The 13,065-nt window shown below is 40.3% G+C and overlaps 2 pseudogenes; one reads left to right on the top strand and one right to left on the bottom strand.

Moving 5' to 3' along the window:
- Positions 1-255: 255 nt before the first annotated feature.
- On the top strand, positions 256-2,087 carry LOC143848613 (putative pentatricopeptide repeat-containing protein At3g11460, mitochondrial pseudogene; annotated as a pseudogene).
- A 2,171-nt stretch (positions 2,088-4,258) lies between these two features.
- On the bottom strand, positions 4,259-5,360 carry LOC143849115 (uncharacterized; annotated as a pseudogene).
- Between the last annotated feature and the right edge of the window lie 7,705 nt (positions 5,361-13,065).

The following is a 13,065-nucleotide window of genomic DNA, read 5'->3' as shown; positions in this document are numbered from 1 at the left end:
CAAGATTTAGATTTAGATTTAGATTTAGTTGATATTTTGAACTGGATCAGATCCTTAGATTTCCAAATCAGCTACAACAGCGCAAAAAATTCCGATTTTCAAATCTGTTCCGCGAGACATTATTTGGAAATCAATATTTATGGCAACTTCCTTCACCATCACTGCTCCTCGATGTTGCTCCGAAACAGCGAGACATCCCTCCCTCTCTTTCTCTCTCTCTTAAAACATGATTATAAAGATGATTGATGTGTTTTGTATCTAAAACTCAAATCCAAATCAAAGTACAAATGCATGAGGTATCCAAACGGGCCCTTTAGTGTCCGGATCCGATCCTAAAAAGTTTCGGATCATATGATGAGGATCCAAGACAGATCTTTGATCTTTCTAGTATGTTCCCGACCGTATCCATCAAAGCTCGGATTCGGGGTATCCATCTATTGACACCCCTACCTTTGAAGGTTGTTCCCAACCGTTGACTTTGAATTTGAAAACTAGAACATGTCCCAACGACATGTTGTTACCATGTCTTCTCTTCTTAGAAACTGCTCCGCAGCTCAACAAGGAAAACAAGCCCACGCCCAAATCCTCGTCTTTGGCGTCCTTCCCCACGTCACCCTTCAGACCGATCTCTTATTAATGTACAGAAATTGCGACCATCTCGAAGACGCTCGCCGAATGTTTGATGAAATGCCAACAAAGAATATGCATTCTTGGAACATTTTAATCTCTTCTTATGTTCATAATTCTCTCTACAATGAGGCTTTTAGTGTTTTTAATTGGTTTCTTAATGCGGGTCTTCGGCCCGACCACTTCACCTTCCCGGCCCTTTTCAAGGCCTGTGGGGGAGTTGGAGATTTTTGTCTTGGAAAGACGCTTCATAATTGGGCCATTAGATATGGGTTTGAAGACCATGTTATTATAAGGAGTTCAATTTTAGATATGTATGTGAAATGTGGGAGTTTAATTGATGCACATAACTTGTTTGTGGATATGTCACCGAGAGATATTGTTGTTTGGAATTCAATGATTTCCGGGTTTGGAAGAGCTCAGTTTACGATAAAAGCATTGGATATTTTCAGAAAAATGCAGTCGGAAGGAGTAAAGATGGATTCGATGACGATTCCAAGCATTCTGAATGCTTGTGCGAGGGAAGGGGATTTGATGAAAGGGAGAGAAATTCATGGTCAAGTAGTAAAAAGTCTAGAATTTAATTTTGATGTGCCAATTGGGAATTCTTTGATTGATATGTATTCAAAATCCGGATCTCTGGATGGTTCACGTAGAGTGTTCACAAACATGCATGATCGGAATCTGGTTACTTGGACGTCATTGATATCTTGCTATGGGATTCATGGGAAGGGAGAAGAGTCTTTGATTCTTTTCGAAAAAATGAAAGCTCAGGGATTTATGCCTAATTGTATTACGTTCACCGCTGTTTTGGCTAGTTGTAGCCACTCAGGTCTTATTGATCAGGGTCAGATGATTTTTTATTCAATGTGTTCTGATTATGGAGTTGAACCTAGTGTAGAGCACTATGCTTGTATTGTGGATCTCTTAGGCCGATCTGGACATCTTGGGGAAGCGTTAGATTTGATAAAGAGGATGCCCCTGGAGCCGCCATCGAGTGTTTGGGGGGCCTTGCTTGGTGCTTCTACGATGCACAAGAATGTGGAGCATGGAGAAATTTCTGCCTACCGGCTTTTTGAACTTGAGAGGGGAAATTCTAGCAACTATATTGCATTGTGTAGTATCTATGACGCTATTGGCAGATTGGATGGTGTTTCAAGGATCAGATTGAGGATGAAAGAATTGGGTTTAGTTAAGACTCCTGGGTGTAGTTGGATTACTGTGAAGGGCAAAGTTCACAGATTCTACCAACGGGACACTTCACATCCACAGATAAGGAAAATACAAGAGATGTTAGAGCAAATTTCAAATTCAGTGATGTTGTGTGAAGATTATGGATAGTTCAATTTGCATTGTATAAGGTGTATCTAGATGGTCCCACTGTGCTAGAGTGCATAGATTTTTCTGAGGGTCATTTCTCGACCGTGGAGAATAAAAAACACATTACTTACTAGAGGGAAGCTAATAATGTTGATGATGCTGGGTTTGGATTTTGGATAATAGAGCTAGTATTTCACAAGGCATAATAGACAACTCTATCTTGCAAGCTAATAATGTTGATGATGCTGGCTTTGGATTTTGGATAATAGAGCTAGTATTTCACAAGGCATAATAGACAACTCTATCTTGCTAGAATGCACAACAATTGCAACATGTCATCATCCAACCTAGTGCATTCTGAGTACTCGGTTGATGGGGCCATAACTCGGGAGAGTCAAAGGAGTTTTAATTGATTTTGTGGGGCAAAATGCAGACTCGGACAAAAAACGTGGGCAACGTAAAAGGGAGTTGACTCGGCGAGTTGAAAATGACGCAGGGAGTTTTATAACTATGCTTGAGAGCCAGCCTACCATATATTATATATGCTACTGCGGTACATATCACCATTGCTCAAAAATTTCACTACTATTATTAATTTTCATATTTATAGGTTGATCTACAGTCCTGGAAATGAATTCACCGTTGTATGGCGACTGGCGATTATTAGAGATTCCGACTTCATGCAGGTGAGTTGCAGCCTACCATTCGAACTTAGGATAGGTTTTTAGAGTTATCTCCCCTTGCGTGATTGTGACCTTTGTCCAAACCATTGAAGAGAAAGTTCTTCAAGATTGCTCCATAGTCCAAGCAATCAAAGAGGGGCCATCATTTTGACTTCCGAGGTGTTCATCTCTTGAGAAAAGCTAAGTGAGGAGTAGATCAATCAGAGGTTGCTAGTCAGGTAACTAACTTGGTTCGTTTTCTTAATCTCCTTAATTTAATTTTGACCACAATGGAAAATCTAGTACCTAGGCATCCTAGATTTCGGTCAAGGGAAGAAAACTTTTGTTCTATATTGAATCCGAGGCCTTGATCGATCCAAGATAGGCCACCCAAATTCGTGTATGGAGCCAAGGTTCGATGATGGTTGTGTATAGGAAGAGATGTCCGGTCTCAACCCCAACTAGGAACTTTTAGGTCTGAAAAGAACCGGAATATCATATCTCCTTACCCCTTAGGATCTGTGAATCCATGGGCATGATATTCCTCCGATGCTGCCTAAGGACAAACGTGTGTCAATGTATAAAGCATGTAACACATTCCTTTAATGTACCCATTATCTGTTATGAATTTCATTGATTTAATCTTATGCATTGCGTTATGACTAGCTTTTAGGGCATATAGTCTAACAGGCAATACCCTTACAGCGTGGTTGATACAGTCGTTTGATTGCGGTGACATTCCATTAGGTGGTCTGAGCTTTCCCGGCGGTCCAACGCATCAATCAGTGTGGACCTAGGCTTCCCAAAGTGGATTCGCCGTGGGAGATAGGTAAAATTGTGCTTGAATCTCAAACTTTGTGGGTGCCAAAAAGAGTCTTGTTCAAAGAAAACACTCTCATTACATTTATCGCATTCCCTTTTGATTCCTCCAATTACACCCTAGCAAAATTAAAAACTTACTACTCCTAAAACTAAAGGACTCTCCATAGATAAATCACTCTCCAACTACTGTTTTAATAATTAAGGACCACTAACAACTCGTACTACTATTTGATAAAGACACTGCTAACAACTATTTAACTATTTTAATGAGGACTACTAACAACTACTATGTTAAAAATGATTGTTAACAAAGCAGCTACTATTTTAAAAAGGACTCTGCTAACAACTCCTTCACGTAAGGGATCATATCTCTAACATCTCATGAAATAATTAATATATCTCTTAAGTCCCAACAAGCATGTAAAATCGTTTATCGCCTTTATATTATTTTTTTTTTAAAGTTTTTTGTAGGAAACCTGGGATTGAATCCTTTAGATTATTGTCATTAGTGTGATCACCCCTTGACGTTTGGGCCTATTTGACGTGCCATTATTATTTACTATGCAAGGAAATTTATTTGATTTTTAAACCGTCCATTTGTTGGCCATTAATCAGCCTCGGTTAGTCATTGATGTTGGGGTCTCATTTGATAGCTAGTATAATTCTAATGGAAGGTCCCTTCTGTTGTGATCAGGAAATATTAGCCTTCCTTTTATCGTGCTGGGTTAGTGGGCTGCTTAAGGGCAATCTAACTTCGTATAGATCTTAGTTAAGGTAGAGAAGGGCTAGTTTAATGCGGATTAGTCTTAATAGGAGGAGATTGTGAGTATCCATGAGAAGCCAATTGAGCGTCATATACTTACTATCAAATGGGTAACAAATGATGCAAAAAATTAAAACACACTTCTGTTAGGAAGAAGATTATTTCACATATAAACCTTATAATAAATTTTAACAAGGCGCCTTTTGCTCAAGTAGCTGGCGGCGACTTTCACCTAAAGATGCGCCCCCCATGTCATGCCCATGAGAAGTGCTGTGTGTAGGCATGAAGCACGACTCCCCTTCGCCAATTTCACTCTTCTTGATTTCTTCTTGAATTTGAATATCGTCTTCCACCGATAAAATCAGTCTGTTCGCCATGTGGGCCAGGGACGATGGCCTCCTGGATTCTCCTATGCTCCTCGATGTTCACAATATCTGTTTCTTGAACCACCATCTTCTTCTTCTTCTTGTTGATGAAGCAACAGAGACCAATCGACATGAATGCAAGGAAGAATAGCCCGCCTAATGAAACGAATACGATGACTATAACTGTCGAATGGTTTGATGGCGGCGAAGGTGTTGGTGGGGGGATTATATGAGGTGGTATTGGTGGAAATGAATGGGGAGGTGGTGGTGGAAATGAATAGGGAGGTGGCGGGGTCATAATCGACGGTGGTGGGGCCTTCGTAGGTGGTGGAGAAAATGAATAGGGAGGTGGTGGAGAAAATGAATAGGGAGGTGGTGGGGCTTTTGTTGGTGGTGGTGAAAATGAATAGGGAGTTGGTGGGGCCGTAATTGGTGGTGGTGGGGCTTTCGTTGGCGGCGGCGAAAATGAATAGGGTGGTGGTGGTGCCGTAATTGGAGGCGGTGGGGCTTCCGTTGGTGGCGGCGAAAATGAATAGGGTGGTGGTGGGGCCGTAATTGGCAGCGATGGCGTCTCTGGTGGTGTGTATTCTGGTGGTGGGTATGCTGGTGGTGGAGTGTGGTATGAAGGTGAAGGTGGTGATGGAGAGAGATATGGGTAAGGCATGTCGTGCATGTTGCAGAGATGCTCTAAAGGGAATTGGAATTGGATGGATGGATATGAGGCTTGGTAGCTATTTTTATACAAGGGAGTTGCCATGAATGGCTTGATAAGAGAGCACTCTTTGCACATTTTCTATTCCATGCTTGTTACATGACTTGGCTGTAATGCTAAGATTTCCGTAGATTGTGATTGAGTTGATTAAAATACACTTCTCAGGCTTCATTAAGTTTATCCATGGAGGGCCATGTTGTTTTATCACATAAAACACATCCCAAACAGGTAAGTGGCAGGCTAAATCAGAGCTCCAGGACATGCCTTCTTTGGCTGGTTTTCCCTTGGCTAAGTGACTTGAATGTACGGCCATGTCTAAAACTCTCGTTTTCTTGCTAGCAAGCAATTAAGTTGAAGAATGTACAACAGAAAATGACTTAATGAGAGAAATGAACTTATCCTAATATATTTGGGACCTGCCTGCATAACATTATGTTTCCCCACGTTTACTGCCATCGACTGGGCATGGTTCGGAAACTACACCTTGATTGGGATTCGTTACTCATTCGATCAAGTACATACAGTGTGACTCAATGGCTCAAATAAATAATTTTAAATTAATTTTCATCAGTCAACCATACAAAAAGAAAAATGGCTTTCTAAGAAGTTGTGCATCAGAAAGGTTACATTTGGAATCCACAACTAGCACAAAGCTTGGAGATGAACCAATGTCGGTGACCTACTCATGCAACTCAAAGTAAAGGATTCATCAAGTGGTGGACTCACATGAACCGATTCAAAACCCAGTGTTCATGGGAGCAAGCCAAGCCTAAGAAGACCTTTTGAAGGCCAATGAAATCCAAGGACCAAAGTACTTTTATTTTTTATTTTTTATATTGTATTGGATATCAGCTCAAGTGGTTTTGCATTTCAAACTGCTTTAAAATCCCATTTTAAAAACCATCTTAGAACTCAGTGAATTTCGTGAAAAAATCATTTAAAAAGGTCCCAAAGGTCTACACAAACCCCAAAAGAATAGCCGTGGAGGTTACCAAAGAGTTTGGCCAACAAAAGACGAAAATCAGAATTTCAATCATTCGTAGACCTTGGGCCAGACGTCTACCGGAACGCCTGTCTAGCAACAGATTGTAAAAAGCCTCTCTAGTAGCTACGGCAAACATCTGCCCGTACGTCTGCCTGCAGCGAGAATATCATCGTTGGGCTATAACAGCTATTTGGTTTTTTGATTAAAAAATGCCCATTGTGCCTCTAAACGGTCATATTTTCTCCATGGCTATAATACAACATTAAATGGACATTAAATCTTCTTCGTAACACTTGAAAATCAATTTTTGTGCTTCAGCTTTTAAATTTACCAGTTTTCTTTGAAAAGCTTCCATACACTTTGAATTTGTGAATCAACTTGAGGAAGATCTCCATAGGACTTTATTGTATGTCTACTTTGGAGAGATTTGAGAGCTTCATTTGTACAACAAACCTATTATAGAGGCTAAGATTGTTTTCTCTTTCGTTGCTCAAAGATTTGTAGTGAGAAGGTTCTCTTCTTCATTGGTGCTCGGTAATATCTTTACTTTGTTCTTTTTAAAAAGCTAATTTGATTTAGAAAAAAGTTTTAATTACCCAATTCACCCCCACCTCCCTCTCGGGTTGCCTTTGCGATCTCACAAGCTTTAGAAACCACTACTTCAACTTACGGGTTAGTTCAAGTTTGAGAAATCAAGCACACATAGCGGAGAGTAGATCAAGCAGCAATTATCATACCAATGGTAATCAATTTTACGTTTTAAATTGTTTCAATTCACCACCAATATGAATATAGTAACTAGGATATTGGCTGAGTTAGTTGGAATCAAGAACTTTTGTTCTTTGCGCAAACTAGCTTCCGCCACGCTTAGCAATTCCACCACCAACTTTCACTCTGTGCTTAGTTCTCATTCCGTTGCCTGACTTGAGTGTCGAAGGATTCCCCCGGAGTTCCCAACTCCGGGTGCGGGTGTCCTTAACCTTTGTCTGTAAGTGCAGGGCATGAAGCCATCTACCCGCCGTCCGACCATGCTTTGGCTGATGAGACCGGGTGGGACCGTGGGACCCCTTTGAGCATGAGAGCCTCATTTGAGCAGCAACGAATACAATAACGTCAGCAATGTGAAATGGTTTAGTAGTTCACTTTTTTAGAAACCATATTTGTTATGACAGAATTTACGTCATCTTATTCAAATTACGCCAAAATTCTAACTAACTGTTTGTCATAATGCCTAGGTGCCTAACTGATTTAAAGCTAAAGTAACTTTTATTTGGAATAACAGGAATGCCAGTAAGCCTTTTCCCGGCTACTCTCTAACTTTTCTTTGGAATGACAAGAATGCCCCTGAGCCTTTTCCATACTCTCTCTCTCTACCAAATATGCATTACCATGTGGGTCTTGTTAACTTCTATTGTCTATTAGCATTCCTCTCCCATGCTATGTTTCCGGGTAAAATGGTGGGCCTCGCCCCATAAAAACAAGAGGTGTAAAACAGTGGGCCCACTCTATGCATCGCTTTGGGTGGCGATGCTGGGACCCACCCCATCAAACAAGAGGCGTCAAATTGAGGGCCCCACCCTATGCATGCCTATGGGTGGAGATGGTGGACCCTAAGTCTAACCTAACAAAAAGTGAGGTGTGAAATAGTTAGAAAACAGATAAAAACATTAGGAGTAAATGGTGGGCCCCACCTATGCTATGTCAAAAAGTACATTGGGAGACTATACTAGTATGTGAAAACAATCTATGGCATTGTAAGCTTGCAATCTTTCATGAAAATTGGAAAACTTTTCTATTTTTAAAAATGTAATTGCATTGGGATCCCACGAGTAAAACAACTGTCTTGAGGTGCAAGGCTTCTCATGTAGCTTTTGGTCATACTTTGACTTTTAAAAGACATGGAAAACAACAGTGAAACACAGTCGTGGTCATCAAGAAACCCAAAACAACTATATAAACCCATACAAGATTATGGCATTTCAACCACGAATAAGAAAGGAAAAGAACACCATGGTGTTCTTTTTAGCAGCCATATTCCAGTGCTTTGGTTCATCCTCTTCTCGTGTATCCTCCCAAAATGATCTTCTAAAACCTCTGAAGGAAAACCCCAAAAGAAGAGAAGTTCGGCCTCCAATTTCAGCTTCTCACTTCCCTCTCAACATTCCTATCTCTCGCTTGTAGCACCCAATAAACCTATCAACTATCAAGCAAATAGAATCAAGTTCTTTTAGTCACAGTGATTTTGTTATTCAAAGGCAGGAAAACTATTTGTCGCCTACCCTTCTGTTCTCGAATCCTTCTTCATATCTATGTTGAGTCTCCTATTTCAGATACAATTCCTGAAAACAGATCATATATTGTTGGGCCTGTGTCTGGAAGCCGGAACAGTCTTTTCTGTTCCAAAGCTCAACTCAATTAAGAAATGAAACTACAATTCATTGTACCAAAAACAGAGAATGGAAGAAAGTGTAGTTTTAGAGCTAAAGACTGCATTGTAGTTTTAGAAATGTGGAGTCACGTTGGTCATTTGATGTAAAGCTTGGAGAAATGAAATTCTGTTCTATTCCAATTTGGGTTATATTTCATGGTTTGCTTCTAAATTTTGGTCATTCAAGACCATTATCTGAATTGGAAGCCTCGTTCGAAAACACCTCTATTGAGACCTCAAACTGTGATCGGATCAATGTTCTCATTTGTTGTATATTGAATTTGGCATTCGTACTTCTAGTTTTTTATTTCTTTTTTCTGTTTTTTGGATATCAACAGATTTTATTTAAGAGCCCAATATGTTATCAAATCCCAGATTGAGATGATAAATCCACAGAAAATAAGCAGGACCAGGTGAAACCCCCAAAACAAGATTCATAGGAGGCAGAAGCTTAAAATACTCGGGTATATAGGGGAATGATATTACCCCCCCATGGCTATAAATACAACATTAAATGGACATTAAATCTTCTTTGTAACACTTGAAAATCAATTTTTGAGCTTCAGCTTTTAAATTTACAAGTTTTCTTTGAAAAGCTTCCATACACTTTGAATTTGTGAATCAACTTGAGGAAGATCTCCATAGGACTTCATTGTATGTCTACTTTGGAGAGATTTGAGAGCTTCATTTGTACAACAAACCTATTAAAGAGGCTAAGATTGTTTTCTCTTTCATTGCTCAAAGATTTGTAGTGAGAAGGTTCTCTTCTTCATTGGTGCTTGGTAATATCTTTACTTTGTTCTTTTTAAAAAGCTAATTTGATTTAGAAAAAAGTTTTAATTACCCAATTCACCCCTACCCCCCTCTCGGGTTGCCTTTGCGATCTCACAAGCTTTAGAAACCACTACTTCAACTTACGGGTTAGTTCAAGTTTGAGAAATCGAGCACACATAGCGGAGAGTAGATCAAGCAGCAATTATCATACCAATGGTAATCAATTTTACATTTTAAAGTGTTTCAATTCACCACCAATATGAATATAGTAACAATATGAATATAGTAACTAGGATATTGGCTGAGTTAGTTGGAATCAAGAACTTTTGTTCTTTGCGCAAACTAGCTTCCGCCACGCTTAGCGATTCCACCACCAACTTTCACTCTGTGCTTAGTTCTCATTCCGTTGCCTGACTTGAGTGTCGAAGGATTCACCCGGGTGCGGGTGTCCTTAACCTTTGTCTGTAAGTGCAGGGCATGAAGCCATCTACCCGCCGTCCGACCATGCTTTGGCTGACGAGACAGAGGGTGGGACCCCTTTGAGCATGAGAGCCACATTTGAGCAGCAACGAATACAATAACGTCAGCAATGTGAAATGGTTTAGTAGTTCACTTTTTTAGAAACTATATTCGTTACGACAGAATTTACATCATCTCATTCAAATTACGCCAAAATTCTAACTAAACTGTTTGTCATAATGCCTAGGTGCCTAACTGATTTAAAGCTAAAGTAACTTTTATTTGGAATAACAGGAATGCCAGTAAGCCCTTTCCCGGCTACTCTCTAACTTTTCTTTGGAATGACAAGAATGCCCCTGAGCCTTTTCCATACTCTCTCTCTCTCTCTACCAAATATGCATTACCATGTGGGTCTTGTTAACTTCTATTGTCTATTAGCATTCCTCTCCCATGCTATGTTTCCGGTAGACCTGGCAAACGGGTGGGTCGGGCCGGGTCAACCCGCGGGTGATGCGGGTGCGGGTCCACGGGTCGGGTGAGAAAATGACCCGCATTTTGGCGGGTCAAAATTTACGTGACCCGCGCGGCCCGCGGGTGGGCCGGGTCAACCCGCGGGTCACCCGCAAATATGCCGCAAATATGGGATTGTAATAATTATTTTGATTTGACAGATATGTGATTTGGTATTTTTTTCGTAATTTTTAAATTTTATAACCCTTTCTAGGTAATTTTTCATTCAAAACTTTATAATTTAGCTAATTTACTTTTTGTGGTGTAATGATTACTTTTTTACTAGGAACATTTTAGCAACATTTGGATGCGCGCATTTTGCATACACAAAGGCCACTTGCCGAGAAATTGCCAGAGGAGAAGCTTGATAGCAAATTCTAATAAAATAAAAACCACATTTAAATGTTATAAACACTACTGGGCACTCTCACTTTATGTATGGCCCACACCATAGGATGATCCAAACCGTCCATTAGTTGGGCCATAGCCTAAATAGGTTATGCTCCAAAAATCATTTCCATAGGATGATCCTATCCCTCCAATCTGAATGTTAGAGGGTTGATCCTAACCCTCTATAGATCGGAGGGTTAGAATCAACCGATGGAAATAATTTTGGGGCATAACCTATTTAGGGTATGGCCCATCTAATGGACGGTTTGGAACTTTGGATAATCCTACGGTGCAGGACATACCGTACTTTTTATAAAGTGAGGAGTAACTCATAAAAAACAAACAGCAGTGATGATAACATTCTCAAAAAGATTAAAAAATACTGTAAAAATGCGGGTGCCCGCGGGTTGACCCGACCCGACCGGTGTTTTTGCGGGTTGGGTCACCCGCGGGTTGGTTTTTGACGGGTCACGGAAACTTAGATCCGTGCCCGCAAATTTGCGGGTGGGCCGGGTCGACCCGCGGGCACGGGTCACTTTTGCCAGGTCTAGTTTCCGGGTAAAATGGTGGGCCTCGCCCCATAAAAACAAGAGGTGTAAAACAGTGGGCCCACTCTATGCATCGCTTTGGGTGGCGATGCTGGGACCCGCCCCATCAAACAAGAGGCATCAAATTGAGGGCCCCACCCTATGCATGCCTTTGGGTGGAGATGGTGGACCCTAAGTCTAACCTATCAAAAAGTGAGGTGTGAAATAGTTAGAAAACAGATAAAAACATGAGGAGTAAATGGTGGGCCCCACCTATGCTATGTCAAAAAGTACATTGGGAGACTATACTAGTATGTGAAAACAATCTATGGCATTGTAAGCTTGCAATTTTAAAGACATGGAAAACAACAGTGAAACACAGTCGTGGTCATCAAGAAACCCAAAACAACTATATAAACCCATACAAGATTATGGCATTTCAACCACAAATAAGAAAGGAAAAAAACACCATGGTGTTCTTTTTAGCAGCCATATTCCAGTGCTTTGGTTCATCCTCTTCTCGTGTATCCTCCCATAATGATCTTCTAAAACCTCTGAAGGAAAACCCCAAAAGAAGAGAAGTTCGGCCTCCAATTTCAGCTTCTCACTTCCCTCTCAACATTCCTATATCTCGCTTGTAGCACCCAATAAACCTATCAACTATCAAGCAAATAGAATCAAGTTCTTTTAGTCACAGTGATTTTGTTATTCAAAGGCAGGAAAACTATTTGTCGCCTACCCTTCTGTTCTCGAATCCTTCTTCATATCTATGTTGAGTCTCCTATTTCAGATACAATTCCTGAAAACAGATCCTATATTGTTGGGCCTGTGTCTGGAAGCCAGAACAGTCTTTTCTGTTCCAAAGCTCAACTCAATTAAGAAATGAAACTACAATTCATTGTACCAAAAACAGAGAATGGAAGAAAGTGTAGTTTTAGAGCTAAAGACTGCATTGTAGTTTTAGAAATGTGGAGTTACGTTGGTCATTTGATGTAAAGCTTGGAGAAATGAAATTCTGTTCTATTCCAATTTGGGTTATATTTCATGGTTTGCTTCTAAATTTTGGTCATTCAAGACCATTATCTGAATTGGAAGCCTCGTTCGAAAACACCTTTATTGAGACCTCAAACTGTGATCGGATCAATGTTCTCATTTGTTGTATATTGAATTCGGCATTCGTACTTCTAGTTTTTTATTTCTTTTTTCTGTTTTTTGGATATCAACAGATTTTATTTCAGAGCCCAATATGTTATCAAATCCCGGATTGAGATGATAAATCCACAGAAAATAAGCAGGACCAGGTGAAAACCCCCAAAACAAGATTCATAGGAGGCAGAAGCTTAAAATACTCGGGTATATAGGGGAATGATATTACCCCCCCTCCCTATAAAATCCCCCCATTTAACGTCATTCGTTGAGTTTTGAAGTTAAAGAAAAACGTTAAACGGGGTGAATTTATCCTCAAGCAATGAACCATTCTCACAGAAACTGTTAAAGGGCGGGATTTTATCAATTTAAAGGGGGGAGGAATATCATTTCCCGATATATAGTCTCCAATAGTCAACTTAGGGCATGGTGGTACTCCTGATCTATTGACCTGGCCTTTAGCTTTACCTTTTAGATACGTTGGGGTCGCAATCGGACCTTGTTGAAAGGCCCTGGCATGCTCACGTCCATGAACTTGTTACTTAAAAATCAAGATAATCCGTATATTAGGACCT

Source organism: Tasmannia lanceolata, unplaced genomic scaffold (genome assembly GCF_043159265.1).
Source record: "Tasmannia lanceolata isolate RefF3 unplaced genomic scaffold, GAP_Taslan_0.1 ptg000016l, whole genome shotgun sequence".
Lineage (NCBI taxonomy): Eukaryota > Viridiplantae > Streptophyta > Magnoliopsida > Canellales > Winteraceae > Tasmannia > Tasmannia lanceolata.
This window is presented reverse-complemented; position numbering and strand designations above follow the sequence as displayed.